At 38.3% G+C, this 16872-nt stretch overlaps 1 long non-coding RNA gene across 1 annotated transcript in view; it reads left to right on the top strand.

The window, feature by feature from the left end:
* The window catches only part of LOC111546293, an 84163-nt gene that overhangs the window by 43481 nt on the left and 23810 nt on the right, over positions 1-16872 (top strand). The window contains exons 5-6 of the long non-coding RNA XR_002732716.2: positions 4151-4228; positions 5837-5992. This is a non-coding gene — a long non-coding RNA (uncharacterized LOC111546293). The remainder of the gene's footprint in view (positions 1-4150; positions 4229-5836; positions 5993-16872) is intronic.

Genomic DNA, 16872 nt, shown 5'->3' with positions numbered 1-16872 from the left:
TTGTTTTTCTGCTGTAAAGTTCAGGGGGCTCTCCTGGCATTGACAAATACCTAAATAACAAATGTTTTCTCCTCACTTCCTGTCATTGCTGTAAAGGAAACAGTTCCAGCATGAGAGGAACCTTTCTTAGTGTTCTCTGAAGGGTCATTTGTCAGTTGAGAGTAAGGCACATGCTTGAAGAAGTTTCAAGTAATTCTTGTTTGCACTACTTATCTTTAGTCAATCTGGGGATTAACTGAAGATTAGAGATAGGCCTGCCCTGGCTGAGCCCCCAGCTGATGCCTGCCAGCCACGTACATGAACCACTTTAGAGCGGCGTCCTCAGGCCCAGGAGAGTCACCCCAGCTGATGGTCAATGCTACAGGAGCAGAGATGACAGGTCCCTGCTGAGCCCTGCTTAAATTGCAGATTTCTGAATAAAATAAATGGTGGTTATTTTTAGATAAAAATTTTAATCGACAAATAATATTTAGGGAGCACAACTGTGATGTTTTGGTATATGTATACATTATAGATTAAATCAAGCTAATTAACATATCTATCATCTCATGTATTTATTTTTTTGGTGGTATGAACATTTAAAATCTATTCTCTTAGCAATTTTCAAGAATACAATACATTATTATTAACTATAGTGGTCATGTTGCACAATAGACCTCCAGAACATATTCCTTCTGTATAACTGATACTTGGTACCCTTTGACTGGCAGCTCCATTTCCCCTCTCTCCACCCCCTGCCTCTGGTAACCACCATTGTGCTCTTCTACTTCTATGAGTTTGATTTTTTTAGATTCCACATATACATGACATCAAGCAGCATTTGTCTTTCTGTGCCTGGCTTATTTCATCTAGCATAATGTCCTCTGGTTTCATCCATGTTGTTGCAAATGACAGGATTTCCTTCTTTTTAAAGGCTGAATAGTATTCCATTGTGTCTATGTACCACATTTTCTTTATCCATTCATCTACTGATGGACATTTAGGTTGATTCCATAATTTGGTTAGTGTGAATAGTGCCGCGATGAACGTGAGAGTGCAGGTATCTCTTTGACATCCTGATTTCAATCCCTTTGGATATAAACCCAGAAGTTGGATTGCTGGATCATATGGCAGTTCTACTTTTAGTTTTTTGAGGAATCTCTATACTGTGTATAATTGTTATATTTTTAAGCCATAGATTTTTGGGGGTGTGTTATGCAGCAACAGACAATCGGGACACTTGATTTCCAGGATAGCATGCTCCTGGTTTTCTTCCTGTTTCAATGGTGCTCTTTCTTGGCCTTCTTTGATAGTTCCTCCTCATCCCTCTGTCTTTGTTTTTCTCCTGTCATTATGCAAAATTTTAGCCATACACATATTAGACAGCAAAGTATAATGAAACTCCTTGTGCCCATTTCCCAGCTTCAGTATTTATCTACTCAGAGCCAACCTTACTCATCTATTCTCCTACCTACTTCCCTCCATCCACTCCATATTACTTTTAAACAAATTCCTCAGACTCTCTTTTCTCTGTTATATTCCCTTGGTGATCTCACCTGGACTCATAACTAAATATCATTCACATGCTAAAGACTCCTAAGTTTATTAATATTACCTGTGCTGTAGCATTGTAGCTCAAAGCATGCATTCTGGTACTTATATTCCTGCATTCAAATCATGGCTCTTCCACAAACTATTCTTGTGACCTCAGGTAAGTTCCTTAACCTCTATGTGGTTCAGTTTCCCAACCTGTGAAATAAGAGATGATAATATTTCCTGCTACCTCTTGGGGTTGTTGTGAGGATTAAATAAGTTACCCATGTAGAATGCTTAGCACAGTGCCTGCACATATGCAATTACTGCATTTTTTATCTTATCTTCAGGCCAGACCTGCCTGAACTGCGGGTGTATATATCCAGCTGCTTACTTGGCATTCTCACTTAGATGCCAAATAGACATCTCAAGCTTATTATTCTAAAACCAAACTCCTGACCCCCCTGCAAACTCCATATAGCTCTTCTCTCAGTCTCCCATTTCAACTAATGGCAGTGTGTTCCATCTTTTCTTTCCTTAGCCCCAAGTGCCATGATGTTATCTTTGACTTCTCTCTTGCTCTCATATCCTACATCAAATCCTGTTGGATCTGCTTTCAAAATATATTATAACAGAGTCATTCACCCTTATTACCCTTGTAGAAACCTCCATCACCTCTTGCCTGCAATATAGCTTCCTAACTGGGCCACCTACTTCTACCCTTCCTTCTCCCTCTCCATCCCCTCCTCCAATAATCTATTCCCAAACTCCTGACCTCAAGTGATCCTCCCCCTTGGCCTCCCAAAGTGCTAGAATTACAGGAATGAGCCACCACACCTGGCCAATAATCTACTTTCAGTACAACAGAGTGGTCTTTTTAAACACTTAAGTCAGATTATGTCACTCCTCTGTTCAAAAACTTCCAATGTTGTCTCATGATACAAAGTGAATACCAAAGTCCTTGCAATCCTCTCTGATCCCATTACTGTCTACAGTGGCTCATTTTGTTCCAACCTCACTGGCCTCCTTTCTGTTTCTGGAACATGATGGTAGGGCTCCTACCACATATCTTCAATTCAGCCATACCTCTTAAAATTCTCTGTGCTCAGATCTTCATGGCCAACTCCCTTCTTCTTCTTGGCTTAAGTGTTATCTTCTCATTTAATGAACTTTCTGATCAATAAATCTGAGTCCTGGCCAGCCATCCCCCTCCCCGCATGAACACTCTCAATCCCTCTTACTCTGCTCTACTTTTTCCTTTTTCCATAATGTTTATCACCTTCTAACATATTTTCATAATGTACTCATTTACTTTGTATATCATTTATTCTTCGTCTCCCTCTACTAAAATTTAAGCTTCATGAGGGCATCTTTATCTGTTTTGTTTATTGCTGAATCTCAAACACCTAGGACAGTGCCTGGCACAAAGTAGATAACAGATAGACATATGGATAAGCCTGTTTTAGAAAGATCACTTAAAAAACAATATACAGGATAGTTAGAAGGGGAGAGAGAATGGAAGTTTTTAAGATCTGTGCAATAATCCTTGCAAGAAATAATTATAAGAGCTTGAGCTGGAAAAGAAACAAGAGGAGAGATGAGTGGGAATTTTGTTGGTAGAACCAATAGAAATGGATGACATTCTGATTATGGGGTGGGGGGAAGAGAGAGAGAGAAGTCAGTGTGACTTTCCGCTTTCTGGCTTGGGGGTGTCATATGGAACAAATTTTAGGAAAAGTCACATGTGAAAGTATCATGTTGGAAGAGTGTGGAAGAAAATATAGACCTGGAATTAGAAATGGATCTTTATAATTAAGCACTTAATTGCATACTTTAAAAAATTATATTTCAATGAACGTATGTGAATAGTCTTTTCTATTTATATTACCACCTCATTTTTTTGTTTCTTCTACTCACAATGCTGAGCTAATAGCAGGACTTTGAAAAAGAGTTGTGATTGACTGATAGGCTAAAACATATATTTTTAAAAACTTAGTTAACTACTTCGTCCCCAATATTTGCTAGAATTACAGATTTGACACACTGTTAGATGATTTACAAATTCATTTTCCCCTTCTTACAGAGTAATAGAATTTTGTCTGGACACATGATTACTCAGCTAAAACTATATTTTCCAGGTACGCTTTTAATTGGATGTGGCCATGTCACTGAGGTCAGGCCAAGCAATGATAGTGGAAGCAGTATGTGCCATTTCCACACCTTAGCCTAAAAAACAGGACAGTGCTCCCATTTGATCTAGTCTGAAGTGAAACAGAGCCCTTTTGAGACCCAGCTTTGACATGAAGATTAAGTAAAATGCCTTGGGGCATAGTAGAGAAATGAGATGGAAGGAACCTGAATCCTTGAATGACCTAGTGGAGCAGAGCTGCCCTGCCAAGATAGGCTTGCCCGACTATTATTTAGGAGTGGAAGAAATATGTACCCTATTTAAACCTCTGTATTTTGGGAGTTATTTGTTTTAAAAACAACCTTCATTCTGACTCACAATAGGATAAATGCCATCGATGTCTTTGTTTCTTAGTGTCCTCTGTTATTCAAAGGAAAGACGAATATATTGAATTGAGTTTTTAAACATTAATAAAATATTCCTAATTCTGCTTTTTGTGTTGCTGCATAGTTCTTTTCTAAATGTAACATGGAATTACAGAGCCATAAAATGGAAGCAGAGTTAAACTCAGACATGTGGGCACTCAAGGTAGGTAAATATTCTGGTATTCATGACAGGTTAGTCATTTGACACACCAACAAACTGATCATCTTAACTTTCTCCCCATAGTATTCAGTATTTTTCTTATAGTTTTAACTCATTCCTCTCTTTAATCTTTAAAAACATTCTTATTTTATAGACTGTTCCACATTATTTTACTATCTCAACTCTTTGGGCCTGCTAATTCTCCCAATTTTTAAGTCTGTTGACTCATTCTCTGTCAATGTAGATTATTTCTGCATGTGCTTTGTGAACTCATCTTCAGCAGGGTTGTTTTCTATAAAGTCTGTGTGCCCTAGAGAATGGTTTGGATTTGCTTCTGCTATGTGCCAGTCTGGAACCAGTTTTTGTATTAATTTCTAGCATCTTTTGGCATAAATTTGGACTCCCAACCTGGGCAAAGCACGGGCCTGGGTTTTTGATTTTTCATCCAAAATCCCTAGGAAGAGACACACTCCTTGCTTATGTGTCACTTCCCTGGTCTGATGCACAGATGCTTTAGTCCCTTTCGTTGTGGGTATGTAACTTTGACATATCGGCTTTATTTAGGAGTTTCAGTTCTGGCTCTCTATTTCACATAAGCCCAAGGCCATGTCTCTTGACACTCATCATACTAAAAACCTACCACTTAACAGATGAGGCCCTGTGGTTATTCCAGTCTCCTCCCTGGGCCACTGTTACCACTTCAGTTTTACGTTTCGTTTGCATTTCTGATACCTGGGATAGCCTGTCTTTCAATTTCAACCGTTTTGAAAACATTGCTGGTTATATTATGTCGGTCATTTTTAGTCTATAACATGAAGGGCATTGTGCATTTTGCTTAGTTGGGGGCCATGAGATAAGTTTAAGTCTTTTTCGATATTTATATTTATTTAGCATAAATATCTCAATAAAGCTGGAAAAAAAATGTGAAAACCTCAAAAAAAAAAAAACAAAAAAAAAAACAGACTGAGGTCCTTTTTTTGTCGTTTTGTGCACTGCTTTATCCCCAGTACCTCAAATAGAACATATATTAATAGTAATCACTCAAAACATATGTGTTGACTGAATGAATGAATGAATGAATGAATGAATGAATGAATGAATGAGTGAACAAATGCTGGGTGACAGTGCTCAGCCTGTCCTGTGTAGTCCAGCTCTGGATCCAAATATACAGACCTCACCCTACCAAAGAAGAGCCCTGTTGTCATCCTGACCTTACCTCTTTAGAACACAGTTGAGGGCTCATCAGCCATAACATTATCACACCCTTTGGCAGTCTCTTTCTCTTATGCCAAGAAGATTATTAAAACATCCCTTTCCACCGCATACACTCCCTGAGAGGAGGCCTGATAAATATAATTTTCTACACTCTCAGGTTATATTTCCAGTGGAATTTGAGCTTCCAATCATGCTATAGTACTCAGAAAAGGCTGGAGTCCTGGGCCACTCACTGCCCAGCTGGTCTGTTGCCTGTCCACCTCTGAATGGTGGAGGCCATCGTCTTTCCATGCCTTTGTCCATGCACAGTTCTAGGAAAAGAGGATTAATTTGTAGTCAGCAGGTTTAGTGCTTTCTGTATGACTATAAGGGATAAATCAAAAATCTCCCAACCAGGTGATTAGGAGCTTTCTGCAATGAGGAAGGGATCAGTCTGATCCTTAAGACTTTATGCAACCCCAGAGTATTGCAGCCACCTGCATGCCGAAGGTGTCAGTGTTCTCACTGCTGCCTATAGGAGGGTCTTCAGCCTCCAGTGATCCAAAGTACCAGGTAAAATATTTAAGCCAGCAGAAAGAACGTGTTTTATTGTGTCTTGTATGTCATAAAGTATTCTCTGTCATGAGATATCATTCTGTATTGGTGAGACAGGTTTGAATTTCTGTCTTGGCTCTGCCACTGACTAGCTTTATTCATTAGGCTAACCTGGTGGAATCTCAGTTTTCTCACTGTAAAGTGAGGATAATTATCCTTATTTTATGAGGATAGTTATGAAAATTAAATAACATAATGGTTGCAAAACACTTAGCACAGCACTAAGACACAAAATAGACAATAAATGTTAGTTACCTTTATTCCTGTCCCCTTTCCTATCCAGGCAAAGGCTCAGTATAAGGACAAATATTGTTTAGAACTTCTTTTTAAACCTATGAACATTACCTTTCAAGAACCACAGATTTGTTCCTGAAAGTTACCTGTGTAGTGAAGGTTTTATAAATCAAATTTTATTTTCAATGTACAGAGAAGCTTTGACAGAGTCCCTTTTCCTGAGAAGTCATTGTGGGTTTGGCATCCTGTTCAGCCTGGCTGCGGCCAGGGGAGCTGAACTGTAATGACAAGCAGATGTACTATTGTTCTATGAAAATAGTGTCTGGCTCCAGATGGGGTTTAGGAAAACGTAGTGATGATTTCTGTTGAGGAGGATGGGAATTCTGACCCACTGAGCTAGCTGGGGAAGAAGGAGAGTAAGACATGTGGTAAATGCAGGCTAAGAGAAAGGACCTCTAGATCAACTGAAAGCCTACTAGAAGAACATTAAAAGCAGATAAGAAAACAAGGAAGCAAGCAAACAAAACTGGACAAGAGAAAGATGAGACCTTTAGGAAACATCCAGGATAATTGCTATCATCATTAAAGCTCCCATTTGTTAATCTGTTACATATGAGGCCCAACACTGGATGGTTTACCAACATTTAAACTAACCTCCCACTTTGCAATGAGTTGGATATTGTCACCCCCATTATTAATGGAAAAATGGGAGCTCTAGAATATTGAAGTCACTTGGCTATTAAGTGGTGGATCCAGGCTTGGGATTCAGAATCCAACACTCATATTCTTTCCATGAGGTGTAGACTCCATTGAGAAGAAGGTATGTACCTAACACCATGAGAAAGTCTTGGCCCTGGTAATGCTGGTGAGGCCACTGACTGAGAAAAGAATACCTCTTACCTAAGGCTGAGAACAGAAGACCCAAGGTTGTGGAAAACTGACAATGGTGCCCTTCCTCACACAGAGTGCAAAGATTGGTAGCTTACCTGCTTCAGACTCTTGGACGTGCTCTTAAATGCAGATCCTGGCAGTCAGAGAGGAAAGACTGAGAAAAGTTCACTCTTTGCCAAAGTAATAAATCCTTTTCTTTGATCCCTCAAAAGCTGACAGAAGAAAACTCCTCAAAGCACGTAGGGGTAGGAACCCCATTTGAGAGTCGTGCGTTCTCCATTTCATCACAGGGATTTGCTGTGAAGGAATCCTGTGGTAAACTCCATAAGAAAATGTAAATAACATCCCCTCTCCAATTTATCCTTTCTGTAAATCTGGCTTTTCATATATTAGGTTTCTTTACAGTAAATTGAAACCTTAAGAACAGATTTCAAAACATTTAGGAAATGGCCTATTTATTTTGAATGATATTCAACACCATTAAACTAGAGTGTTGGGAGAATATTTGGACATTCCATAATGATTTGACTTGTAACTGAATATAACAGAACTAAAAACAAAAACCACATGATCATCTCAATAGATGCAGAAAGGCTTTTGATACAATTCAACTTCCCTTCATGTTAAAAACCCTTAACAAACAAGACATCACAGAAATATACCTCAAAATAATGAGAGCCATCTATGACAAATCCACAGCCAACATCACACTGAATGGGCAAAAGCTGGAAGTATTCCTCTTGAGAACCAGAACAAGGTAAGAATGTGTCCTCTTCAACATAGTACTGGAAGTCCTAGCCAGAGCAATCAGGTAAGAGAAAGAAAAGGCATCTAAACAGGAAGAGAGGAAATTAAACTCCTTCTGTGAAGATGACATGATTTGATACCTAGAAAACCCCACAGTCTCTGCCCAAAGGCTCCTAGACCTATAAACAACTTTAGCAAAGTTTCAGGATACAAAATCAATGCACAAAAATCAGTTGCATCTCTATATACCAACAGTGTTCAAGATGAGAGCCAAGTCAGGAACACAATCTCATTCACCATAGCCACAAAAAAAATAAAATGCCTAGGAATACAGCTAATCAGAGAGGTAAAAGATCTCTACGAGAATTGCAAAACACTGGTGAAAGAAATCGAGAGAAGACAAACAAATGGAAAAGCATTTCATGCTCATGGATAGGAAGAATCAATGTTGTTAAATGGCCACACTGCCCAAAGCAATTTACAGATTCGGTGCTATTTCTATCAAACTACCAATGATATTTTTTATAGAATAAAAAAAAAAAAACTATTCTAAAATTCATGTGGAACCAAAAGGAGCCTGAACACCAAAGCAATTCTGAGCAAAATAAACGGACAAAAACAAAAAACCCAAACAACAACAAAACCAGAGGCACACTACCCAACTTCAGACTGTACTACAAGGCTGTAGTACCCAAAGCAGCATGGTACTGGTACATAAACACATAGACCAACAGGTTAAAGAATCTAGAAATAAAACTGTACACCTAACTAACTGATCTTCAACAAGGTCAATGAAAACAACCAATAGGGAAAGGACTTTCTATTCAATATATGATGCTGGGATAACTGGCTAGCCATATACAGAAGATTGAAACTGGATCCCTCCCTTTTACCATATGCAAAAATTAAACCAAGATGTTAAAGACTTAAATGTAAAACCTAAAACTATAAAAACCCTATAAGAAAACCTAGGAAATACCATTCTGGGAATAGACCCTGGCAAAGATTTCATGACAAAGACTCCAAAAGCAGTTGCAACAACAACAACAAAAAATAGATAAATGGGACCTAATTAAACTAAAGAGCTTCTGCATATCAAAAGAAATTATCAACTGAGTAAACAGACAACCTACAGAATGGGAGAAAATATTTACAAATTATGTGCCCAACAAAGGTCTACTATCCAGAATCTGTAGGGAACTTAAATAAATTAACAAGCAAAAAACAAACAACCCCAATAAAAAAAATGCGCAAAGGACATGAATAGGCACTTCTCAAAGGAAGACATACATGTGGCCAATAAGCCTATGAAAAAATGCCCAACATCACTAATCATTAGAGAAATGCAAATCAAAACCACAGTGAGACACCATTTCACACCAGCCAGAAAGGCTATTATTAAAAAACAAAGACATAACAGATGCTGGTGAGGTAGTGGAGGAAAGGGAATGCTTATACCCTGCTGTTGGGAATGTAAATTAGTTCAGCTACTGTGGAAAGCAGTTTGGAGATGTCTCAAAGAACTTACAACAGAACTACCATTTGACCCAGCAATCCCATTACTAGGTATATACCCAAAGGAATATAAATTGTTTTACCATAAAGACACATGCACATCGCAACACTATTCACAATAACAAAGACATGGAATTGATCTAAATGCCCATCAGTGGTAGACTGGATAAAGAAAATGCATTACATATACATGAAGGAATACTATGCAGCCATAAAAAGGAATGAAATCCTGTTCTTTGTAGCAACATGGGTGGAGTTGGAGGCCATTATCATAAATGAATTAATGCAGGAATAGAAAAATAAATACTGAATGTTCTAACTTATAAGTGGGAGCTAAATGATGAATATACATGGACACAAGAAGGAAACAATAAACACTGGAGCCTGTTTGAGGGTGGAGTGCAGGAGTGGGTGAGGACTGAAAAACTACCTATTGAGTACTTTGCTCATTACTTGGGTGATGAAATAATCTGTACACCAAACCCCCATGACACACAATTTACCCATGTAACAAACCTGCACATGTACCCTCTGAACCTAAAATAAAAGTTGGAAAGAAAAACAAAAATTCCAAAAAAACCAAAATGAACCTCTGTGACAATATTATAAAGATTAGCACATTCAAACCATGTAAATTTTCAAAGTGTAGCTAAAATATTTAACCTTTTAGATATGTTGTCAACTAGATATAATTACCCCATTTTATAGCCAGTGTTATGGACATCCAAGGGCAATGTCAATTTTGCTAATAAACAGTGCATCAAATAAGTGCATGGGAAAAAATAAAAAGTTGATACATTAAAAAAAATTTTTTCGTATGTCACTTTTATTTTGAAAACTTGAAATAAATTGCCATTGTGAATTTGGCAGCTTTTACCTTGGCATGCCTAGAAAGAATGTGATATATATTTAATCATGAAGAATGCCACCCAGTGATAACAGTGGTACTGGGGTTATGATTATGTTTTAATTTGTTTTGTGCTAAAAGGCATGACCATTTACAGAGCTGTCCTATGAAATATACTATGCACTAGTCACCTCATGTTATCAGCATGCTCCTGGAGGGATAGACAATGGATTTTTTTCACCAGTTTGCACTGTGCAATCTCTTCCTCATGTGTGTGAACTTTGTGGGATGTCAAGTACCCCATTAAAAATGAATGAAGTGTTTGAGGGGCTCCCACAAACCCTCTAGTGATCTTATTTCAACAAACAGCATTTTATTATATAAATTAGAAAAACAATGCAGAGTCTGGCATAAAGAGGATGGAAAACTGGCATTACACCAAGAAAGAACCTGAACTTCAGTCTTTGACCCCAGGCGACATCAAAGTATTACAACAGAATTATTTTGTTTATTTACATGGAAACCCTGATGGACCAGGAAATTCTTTACAATGTGGAGTCTGGTGCTAAGTCTTACTTTCAGGTGAACCCAAATGAAGATTATTGTACTCACTGTTGAATCTCATCCCCTGTTTGTTTAATAGCAGTAAGACCCCTCTTGGTCAGTCACAATATGGGAAAACTCCTCAGCAGCTGCTGTTATCCCTAATATTATTGATATCATTACTACTTGCTCTTGCTATGTTTGTTTCTTTTCAGCAGAGCTTTCACAGTACTCTAAAAAGTAGAGGCTCTTAACATTAAAAGTTTCCTTAGAAAACAGAATACCCTCTTCAATAGCCCTTTCCTAGTTGCCTATGCTGGTGGCAGCCTCAACCTGAACCTGAGTGAATTTGTTTTTCTGACCTGAGCTTTGCTGAGACTGTTAAGGGTTAGACTGTCTATGTGTGTTTCTTTTATGTGAGATAAAACAGCACAATTTAGTAAATATCTTCTGATTCTTAGACAGGATCCCAAGGGTGGAGCTACTCCAGGGCTCATTGATTTTCATGGCTTTTTGGCTATTTGAAAAAGAGCCTCCTTTGACATCATGTGGGTTTTTGCTATTTCTTTTTAAGGGTGTATCTTACATATCAGATATTATTGCTGTTTTAGTTTTAGACAGCAAGTGATATGAGCAAACAACAAAGCTTTCATGCTGTGAAATTATGCATTTATTAAAACTATCAATTGGCACTTAGCTTTGAATTATTTATATTTTTTGTATAAACTGTTGACAATCATAACCAGAACCATAGGTTCATACAGGAAGGTGATTTACTCATCTGCCTTTCTTGCCCTTAGGAGGAGCTGCAGACAGAGTATTATTATTATTATTATTATTATTTTTGAGACAAAGTCTTGCTCTGTTGCCCAGGCTGGAGTGCAGTGGCACAATCTCTGCTCACTGCAACCTCTACCTCCCAGGACCATGCCTGGCTAATTTTTGTATTTTCAATTGAGATGGGGTTTCACCATATTGGCCAGCCTGGTCTCAAACTCCTGCCCTCAGGTGATCCACCTGACTTGGCCCCCCAAAGTGCTGGGATTACAGGTATGAGCCACCATGCCCAGCCCAGAGCATTATCTTTATCATGACTTTTTCCTTTATATGTATTGGCTATTTGCAGGTGCATCACAACTACAGGAGACACAAAGGGAAGCGGTATACTTCCTTCTGCATGCCTTGTGTTTAAAGCATGCCTAGATTCTGATAAAGTCCTGCCTGACAGAAAAGACAGAATGCCAGGGGTCTATCCCAAGATACTGAGTCATTCCCTGTAGCCTTAAATGCCAAAGAGGTAGGATCAATACACCAGACCTAAAACCTCACAGTATAAGTTATTACACTTAATCTCCACCAGACTCAACTTGTATCTCAACTTCTCACTAATCTCCTATTTCTTATTCACTCATTGGTACCTTCAGCTTATTCTCTGTTTTCTCCTTTGTTTGTCAGGTTTTGGCATGATATCTCAGACACGTTTTTTCTCCTCTGCTTCATTCAGCCAGCCCCAGGTGATTTGCCTTCCCAGACCACTGGCTTTTCCTGAAAAGAGAAGACACAATTGACTTCTGATCTTCCTTGCTCTCCATACTACATAGATTGTTATTCCAAAGCTTGGTCCAGGCTGAGTTCTTGGACAGTGCTTGAAATGAGTGGCCCTTGACCAGAAGGGAGATCTAGAAACAAACACAATTTTCCTGGGGAAGCTGAGGCATTGTGTTTGAGGCCCGTGTATCTTTGTACTCCTTCCATCCTATGATCCAGAAGTCTACTTATGCCAGTCTTGTTTCAACCCTTCTCACAATTGCAAGGGAAAAAAATCTATTGAAGGGAGAGAACATTTCAGCTAGGGGATATAACTTAAGGTGAGAAATAAAAGTGAAACCAATAAGATATGTTTGGTGAACTGGTTTGACCAGAACTCATGTTTCAAGTTGGAAATGTTCAAATAGGAGGAAGATAATTAAGGTAAAAATATTAAAGACTACTATTAAAAATTTGGAACTCAGTAAACACCACTATTAGAGATATTTTTATGACATTACTGATATTAGGATTGTCATTTACTGAGAAAAGTGTGTAACAATCTCCCACTATGATTGATAGTAGAATGTTTATTTTCCTTTAAGTTATTTCAATTATTACTTTATATATTTTTGAGACTGTGTTATTCATTGCATACAAGTTGAGGATTTTTGCATCTTCCTCATGAATTGACTTTTGTCATCATATAATGACTTTCTTACCTGGGACAATGCATTTTACCTTTAGGTCTACTTTGTATGATATTAATGCTTTATCACCAGCTTTCTTTGGGTTAATGTTTGCCCTATAGTAAAATATTCTCTTGGCTTTTGGAACATCTTGGAATTTTTCCTCCTGCCTTTCTAACCTATCTTCACTGTGTCCTTCTATTTCTTCTTTTTTTCCTCCTACTCCTCATTACCCCCCAAACCCAGGCCTTGAACATAGGGGTATATCTGTGTGTGTACATAGATGCACATGCCAACTTTTTTTATCTCAAGACTTTAACTGTTACTCTATCGTTGAAGCTACATTTCACACCTCTTTAGTCTCAAATTCTTTCCTTTCCTTGCCTATATCTCTACTCCATTCTCTTTTTCTCTTGGACTTGCAGCCTTGGAGTCAACCTTTTTTCCACTTTATGCTCTATATTAAGGGGTAATAAATGTCATGACCTTTGCTGAAATGCCTAACAGATTTTCAGCAGTAAGCTCACAGGGAAAGGGCAAAACCAGGAGTGCAGGACAAGGGGAGGATCAGTGGCAGCCATCCTGTAGATTGTCTACTGAAATTCTTTCCCTTCCTTTGAATTTCTGCTCCTTTGAAGCCCTGGATTATAATAATTATCTTGGAAAGGTTTTCAGTCCGAGATCCAAAAATTCTTAATTGGGACCTCTTGAGTGAAAATGACATTCAGTGAAAATCCCTGGCAACATTTTGCTAGATGAGAAAAAGAATTAGGAATCAGATGAAGACGTGAGAAAGCCATGACTTTCACAATGTGTAAAGCATGTGCTGATAGCTTGTGGAAGGGTGTCTTAGGAGGTGCCTGTCTCAATGAGGATAACTTCTTCTTAATCAGAATCTTATTTCCAAGTTCTCCCTCAACTCCAGGATAAACTTTAAAAAGGAAAAAAAAATCCTTGCTAGAAAGTTTTCCATCATTTTTCTCTTTTCTGTATGAGTAGCATGGATGAAAGAGTTCTGTGACTGAGTTGAGGTTTGTATCTGACTATTGAGTCATGGCAAAAAATATTAAGCATCATCACTATTGGTTGTCATATAAGGAATTTAGTGGGGTTTGAGGTTTTAAATGTTATTGTTTTTCTGTATAGTAATATCCCTTCAATTCCCTTGGTTATCTTCCTAGAGCGATATAAAATGCCCTGACTCCTGTGAGAAGTCTTTAGCTTTTGGAAATCCTCACCTAGGTTTCTTTCACCTAGAGAATTGGTTTCTGAGAAAATGCTCCTTCCTTTTACTGAACAGTGAACTGGGAGCCTTTAAATGGAGTGGAGGGAGATGGAAGTGAGGCAGGTAGAATTTGTCATTCTGTCCCCCTGGGAGAATGAGGAAATTAGCATCCAGTTCTCTAGAACCTAGAGTTTCAGTGATCTATTTGAGTGGGAAAAAGCATTCCTTGTTTTTTTGTGACCTACTTAAACATTCTGTGCAAGTTGTAATCATTTGAGGTTTTCTAAGAAAAGAAAAAAAAAAGTCTAAATATAATCCTAAAAGGGAGCTAACCTAACAACAAAGAACACCCGGTTGCAGAGATTATTTCTCTGGAAATTGGGAAAAAGAGATAAAAATCTTCCCTGGCCATTACTGGCTATACCTGCTGCTACACCTTATTTCATGCTCTTTCTTCCTGGCAGCACTATTGGCCTTCTCCAACGTGGGCTTCTCCAAACTTCACACCCAGGGGCACACATATCCTATTTCTCCCATCTGGAAAGCTCTGCTCACTTCTCCCCAAGCCCGCTTCCCACCTGCCTTTGAAATGCAGCTAAAGACCGCTTCACAGAGATTCCCTCAATGCCGGCTCTTTCATTATGTCCTTCATTCTTTCTCTCAAACCCCTGGAACTCTTAGAACCTGTTAACAGTGTATGACATCCTATATGCTCTAATGCAGGGACAGCAGAGAATGCAGTCCAGGCTCCTGGTCCAGTAGTGGGGATGGATTGTGCTGGTCCACCCACATGCTGCCATTTGGTCAGCTTTATCATGAGCACTTCCCATTTGCCAGCAGGGGCTAATGGTGCAGGCCAACCATGGAAGAATGTGAAGCTCATCTCAGTTTAGCTGACCGGATGCAGCCTGCAGCATGTGTTGTTTCATTCATTCCTGTCTTTGTTCTGTGTGCACATTTGAATTTCATCTTTTCTTCCTAGTGGCAGACGTTCCCATAGACTTTGTGCTTGCATATATTAAGGAATATTTCATTGTCGAGAGGTAATAATAAGAGCAGCTAAAAATTATTGAGAACACATGATGTAGGCACTTTTTAAAGCATTTTTTATGTGCATTTAATCCTTGCAACAATACTATGAGGTACTTATTATCCCATTTTATGGATGAAAAAAATACAGCACTGAGAGGTTATGTTACTTTCCCAAGGCCACATGGCTAGTAAATTCTAAAGCCCAAGCTGTTGACCTTGAGTCTATGCTCACTCCAGGCTTTGGAGTTATAGGAGATGTACAAGGCTTAATGAACACTGGGTGAACTTATGAGGCAGTTCAGTCATCTGACATCTTCATTAAATCTGATTTGAAAAAATGACAGAGAGAAAGTTGATAGAGCTTAGAAATTTAGTTCTAGGTGAGATCTTAAAAGTCATGTCACCAAGGAATATGAGACCTTCAAGAGGTTAGATGAGGGTCCTCTGTGTGTCATCTCCTCCTGACCTGTATCTCAATGTCAAAGCTGCCAACAAAAATGAACAAGGAGCAGAGCATAGTTTGTATGATGTATTCATAATTTTGGGTGCCAAACAGAAGTCTTATGACGTGGTATTTTTGCCCAGCTGGGTTTTCTATACTAGGTCATGATCATGGTTTTAATAGCTTTATTTATTAAAGTTATTAGAAGACAAATATGCACAATCATTGAAACTTTTCTTATTTTACATGAAAGGGAAACTTTAAAAACTTAGATTTAGCAACTAACTTTTATTTAGAACTGCCATATGATCTGATATAAAGTTTTCTTACAATCTGAATCTGAAACATTCAGGATTATTTTACTCAGATCTGAAAAGGTAATTTGACATACTGATCTATAAAAGTGTGAATTACTCTGGGGATTAGGAGGTGAGTTTCTGTAGTAATTAGGTATGCCAAAAATAATTTTTTACCCTCCTCCCCCTCTTCCTTCTTTCTTTTCTGCATTTACGTGCATTGCTCTTGGTCTCTCATGTCATTCTTTCAGGATTTTCTAATGTAATGAATTTCTCTTTCTCTACCCTAGAGAGTACCATTATTTCCATTCTTTCGTGGAACTGTAAGTGTGTGCAATTTGTTGACCTTGTGGTATTTCAAAGAACTGTAAAATCTCAATTATCAGGAATGCCCAGGGAAAGGGGATTTTAATGGAGTGGATTTTTCTATTGAACTGAAGGTTAATCAGGACTCTTTTCTCCACCCTTTTTCAAATTTATTGGTTGCAAGTTTTTTCCCTAATACATGAATGCACTTTCTGGGCTTTATTGAAATGGAAGGTTATCTCATTGACTAGCAATCATAAGCCCTATGTTTAAGTCCACATTCTTCCACTTGCTAGCTCTATGGTTTGGGGAAGTTATGACACTGAGCCATTTGAAAAATGGAGATGGCAACACTTGTCCTACCTATGTCACCTGGGCTGTTTAATGTATCAAATTATATAAAGACAGTGGACTTGCTTTGTACAAGTCTTCAGTTTTATTTTAATGAATGATGACAACTACCAAGTTCTGAGTGTCCAGGGGCCAGGTGCTCCATACACATGATTGTTATTTCCACAATAAACCTACTATATATATAGATGTA

Source organism: Piliocolobus tephrosceles, chromosome 3 (assembly GCF_002776525.5).
Source record: "Piliocolobus tephrosceles isolate RC106 chromosome 3, ASM277652v3, whole genome shotgun sequence".
Taxonomy (NCBI): domain Eukaryota; kingdom Metazoa; phylum Chordata; class Mammalia; order Primates; family Cercopithecidae; genus Piliocolobus; species Piliocolobus tephrosceles.
Note: the sequence above shows the minus strand (reverse complement) of the source record. Positions and strands in the feature narration are given on the sequence as shown.